Source organism: Hippopotamus amphibius, chromosome X (genome assembly GCF_030028045.1).
Source record: "Hippopotamus amphibius kiboko isolate mHipAmp2 chromosome X, mHipAmp2.hap2, whole genome shotgun sequence".
In the NCBI taxonomy this organism is placed as follows: Eukaryota; Metazoa; Chordata; class Mammalia; order Artiodactyla; family Hippopotamidae; genus Hippopotamus; species Hippopotamus amphibius.
In genome coordinates this window covers 78,597,686-78,603,010 of record NC_080203.1, presented here as the reverse complement: position 1 = coordinate 78,603,010, position 5,325 = coordinate 78,597,686, and positions in this window count along the sequence as shown.

The following is a 5,325-nucleotide window of genomic DNA, read 5'->3' as shown; positions in this document are numbered from 1 at the left end:
GAAGGCTGGAGGCTCTAATTTAGCCCTCCCTGCCTGGAGCAGGAGCCCAGGCTGGGGTGGCCCGCCTCGCTGCCAAGAATGAGCCCCCCACCAGACCACAGCCCAACCTCAGAGCTGCCTGTGGCCGGCCCTGCATAGCAACACCCCAGACAACAAAGGCCTGTTAACCCTCCTCCTCTAGCGGCGACCGTGGTGGTGGCTGCTGTTCTCTGGGGCTTGGCGGGTTGGGGCCCAGAACAGGACATGCGGTGGCTGACAGAACACTAGGAAGGCACAGACAGTCCCTGTGCCCACACTGATCGCCCTCCCTCAGAGGACCTTGGCAGGGCCACAGGAGCTGCCCCCTCCGAGCTGGGCCAGACTGGGAAGTGTGGCCAATGGAAACTAAGGCCGAGGGCCTGGAGGACCACTGGGCTTTGAAGGAAGGGCCAGCTGTTTTCCATCTTCACTGGGGGCCGAGAGAGAGGAAACAGGCAGGGAAAACAGCAAGGAGGACTGAGGGTTCAAAAGACTAGCCTTCCATCCTAGGCAACTGTAGGGAGGTGATCGGCCCGCCAGCCGCCCCCTGCAACCCACCCTCCACCCTGCTAGCAGAGGCATCTTGCCAGCAAAGACTTGATCAGAGTCTTTCTTTAATTAAAACATTTCAATGGCTCCCTACAGGAGAAAGTCCAGCCCTCCATTCAAGAGCTAAGCACCACCCCCCGCCCCCTACCCCGCAAAAAAAAAAAAAAGAGCTAAGGCCCTTCACACAGTGGCCCCAGCCTACCTTTCTACATCACTCCCCATGCGTCTCCCCACCCCACTCCCTTACAACATGGCCACTCCAGCTGCTGGCCCTTCCCCAGATGCTCCCACACTCTTTCAGGCCTCCATTTCGTTCCCTTTGCTGGTAATGCTGGGAATCCTTTCTCTCGTGTTCACTGGGCAAATTCTTCCTTATCATTGAAGCTCTAACTCAAGTGTTTCCTACTCTGGTACAAAGTTAACTGTTCCCTCTTTTGTGCTTCCGCAGCATTACCATGATTCATTGAACCAGCCTTTACTGAGCAGCTACTAAATGCCAAACACTGTTCTGGGCACCAGGGATACAAAAATGATATCACAGACCCTGCCCTCGTGTGGTTTACATGCAGAGGAGACAGATAGCAAATAAGGAATCATGTTTATAAGAGAATTTCAGATAGTGAGATGTACTGGGTGTGCTGGTAAGCATTTAACAGCCAGCTCTGGAGGGAGAGAGTCCTGACCTGCAGTGTCTGCTGAATTCTGTGGTGTAAATACTCCCATCATGGCCGATTCCAAGTGGCAATGTGATGTCACTGAACACTGAGTTGTAACAGAGGAGAGAGTAAAGGGGGCACAGAGGTGGCAGGTGTTACTAGATTAGATTAGGTGAGGGGTGTGAATCCTGGAAGGGCTCTCTGAAGAGGTGACGTTTAGGGGTTGACCTGAATGACCAGGAGCCAGTCATGTAGATATCTGGGGGGAGCGCTTGGCACACTGTTTTTTCAAAATACTTTTTCTATTGAGGTGTAATTTACATACAAATGCACTGATCTTAAGTGTTACAGCTCCATGAATCTTTACAAATGTATCAACCTAAGTAACCAACATCTAGATGGAGAAGTAGAACGTTTCTGGCACCACAGAAGACTCTCTCCTGCCTCCTCCCCGTCAGTAATCCCCGCTCCTGTCCCCAAAGTAACTCCTATTTTGATTTCTATTCCCATGGATCAGTTTGTCAGTTCTTGCAGTTCATATAAGTGGAATATAAATGTGGCATTCTATAGTACATTCTTTTTTGCGTTGGACTTCTTTCACTCAACATAATGTCCAGGAGATTCATCCAGTAGACTGTTCCTTTTCATCTCTGTGCAGTGTTCCATCATATGAATATGCCCTGGTACATTCAGTTATAATGATTTGTGTTCCCAGGACACAAATCATCCCTCAAGTCTGAGATGGCCGTGTAGAATGGCCAAAATAGGTTGGGCTTTGGGATCTGACTGATATAGGCTCAGCCACTCTTGAGCTGGGGGACTTGCAGTAAGAAAGTCTTTTCTAGATATAAGCACCTCAATGTTCATTGCAGCACTATACACAATAGCCAAGACATGGAAGCAACCTAAATGTCCACCTACAGATGAATGGATAAACAAGATGTATAATGGAACAGTACTCAGCCATGAAAAAGAATGAAATAATACCATTTGCAGCAACATGGATGGACCCACAGAGTCTCATACTAAGTGAAATAGACAGAGACAAATATCATATGCTATCACTTAAATATGGACTCTGAAAAAAATGATACTAATGAATTTATTTACATAACAGAAACAAACTCACAGACATAAAACAAACTTATGGTTACCAAAGGGGGGAGGGAGGAGGGACAAATTAGGAGCTTGGGATTAACAGATACAAACTACTATATATAAAGTAGATAAACAACTAGGACTTACTGTATAGTATCGGGAGTTATATTCAATATCTTGTAATAACCTATAAAGGAAAATATTCTGAAAAAGAACATATATATATCTGAATCACTTTCCTGTATACCAGAAACTAACACAACATTGTAAATCAACTATACTTCAATTAAAAAGAAAAAAAGAAAGTCCTTTCTGTCCTTTTACCTGCTAAATGGAGAGAATAATGGCAACTCCTCTTACGGGTGTGGCTAAGAGTTGAGATGATACGTCGCAAGCGCTTAGTGGCGTCCCTGCTACGGGGGGTCTGCTTGAGGACTCTGGGTGCCTTCCCTTCCTTAGCCTGTGTGTGTGTGTGTGTGTGTGTGTGTGTGTGTGTGTGTGTGTATGTATAGAGAGTGAATGTGTGGATGTGTTTTGTGCTCTGAAAAGGCTTCTGAGATTGCTTTTGGGATGACTGGTGTAAGGGGTGATTTTGAGGGGTCAGAGGTACCTCCACTTCATAGAGGGCTTGATATTTGAGATGCCTCCCCACCAGGCAGGGACAGGATAGATGGGGGAAAAGAAAGAGGCGAGGGACTCCTGACCCCCACCAGTGCCCATAGACAGGCAGGAGCCCAGGGGATTCAGTGTGCGGTCTCAGCTCCTCTCCACTCTGCTTGGGGAAGGAGGCCAGGCAGGGATCATTTTCGCTACTTTACAGTTGCAGGAACCAAGCCTCCAAGAAGTAAGTTAGCCAAGGTCACATAGCCTGGCAAGTGTCAGAAGAGAGATTCAAACCTGGGTGTGTTTGACTCAAAGCCAGTGGGTTGAGGACATCTCGTGCGTATCCAGGCCAGGGACCTTGAGGGTGCTAAGCCAGCATCAAGAAGACAGACGAGCTGGGCAAGTAGGTTGAGGCTTTGGCCAGGAAGAGGGCCTTGGGCCTGGTGCCTCAGACAGCAGAGGGGGCTACCTGGGGAGCTCCTGCCAACACGTCCCACATAATGGAGTTCACCTACACATCACAGCCTTTCTTGTCCCTCCGCTTCCCAGAGTAGAGAGTAGGCGGGAGAGGAGGAGAGCCTAATTGGAAACATGTGTCCTCAACATTCCAGCTGCAGCTTCCTGCCTGCTGCTCCCCTTGCTTCCCCGCCAGCTCGTGCCCATGTATGGCCTTATCCTTGGTGCTGCCACCTCAGACCCTCCCCTACCCCCACCCCCACCCCCACCCCCAATTTGGTCCCCTAGTCCTTGAAGGTCAATCTTTCTACATGACAGACATTTTTCCTTCATTCACACCTCTCTTTCCCTGACCCTTGGGAGTCCCAGTCGGGCAAGCACAGGGACAGGTGGGGAGCCCTATACAAGGCACAAGAACGTGTGGCTGCCTGTTCCGGTTCTGCAGCAGGTTCCCTGCACGTCACAGTGCCAGGCCCTTCTGTTTGCCTCTTTCCCTATCTGTACATTGGGCTTATCTCCCAGGGCCTTGTCAGTTCCGGGTTTCTCACTGGGCAGCAGTGGCCGAGCATCTCCAGAGCCCCATTTCCCTGATGGAGAGAAGCATCACTGACTCCACCTTGGGGTTGAGAGCAGAGCCCTGGAGAGAGAGAGGAGACTGGTTGGATTCTGCTGAGGATGGAGGGCTTCTGGGCCTAACAGGGGGCTGGGATCTGGCACTCCGGGCCCCCTTTCCTGCAACTCCTCACTCAACATTCATTCAACAAAGTATTATGGGGCAGCAGCTCCGGCCCAGGTGACGGGCTGGGTGCTGGGGATACAGCAGTGGGCAAGGCAGACGTGGTCCCAGCCCCAGATAAATTGCAACAGGGCCCTGGGTCCTCAACTACAGTTTAAAATCCCATCCGTAGCATCACCTCTCATCCCTGAATGAACTTGGGGCCCAATTTTCCAAGGCTATATGGATAGTTAAAATCTAAGACAGGGCTCAAATCCAGAGCTCCTGACCACCACCACCTCACCCTCCCTTGCCAAAATTCTTCTCCCTCAAATCTTAGCCTCACTGGCTGATCTGGAAAGCACTGTAATCATGCCTAAGAGCCTGGAGATTTACAAAGGAAGCCTTAACTGGGCACAACCCAGCCCGCTGGAAAGCTGCCTCAGGGTGGAAATCCTCCTGGCTGGCGGCAGGCAGGACTCCCAGCTCCCCTCCTCTGCGCCCCCACTGCCTTGTGTTCATCCTTGCTGGCACAGCAGGGAACGCAGACCGCCTCCTTTCATCATTTATTTGGATATCTGTCTCTTGCACTGGACTGGGGGGTTCCTTCAGGACAGAGCCTGTGTCTTGTCCATCTCTGAATCTCCGGGACCTGGACCAGGCAGACAGTGAAGCAAGTCAGTGGTGCCTGTGGAATGGAATCAACTATTTTGCTAAGTATGGATTCTTCTAGGTACTATGCCCTTGATGCGTGAGCTCTGGAGGCAGGGGGCTTGGGTTTGCACTGTGGTCCCTTTACTCACTGACCACAACTTTAGGCTGGTGACTTAACCTTGCCTTGCCTTTGCTCATTGGTAAAATGGGGATGCTTAGAGGACTGACTTCATGGGGTTGCTGTGATGTACCCCAAATAGTATCTGGTGCATAGCAAGTGCTTAATACATGTTCACTACTGCAACCATTACTACTACCATTTAAAGTTAAGGATGTAGGGCTTCCCTGGTGGTGCAGTGGTTAAGAATCCACCTGCCGGGAGGGAATATGGGGATATGTGTATAAAAACAGTTGATTGAACCTGGTGTACCCCCCAAAAAAAAAATAATTAAAAAAATAAATAAATAAATAAAATTTAAAAAAAAATCAAAAAAAAAAAAAAGAATCCACCTGCCCATGCAGGGGACACCAGTTCGATCCCTGGTCCGGGAAGATCTCACATGCCGCGGAGCAACT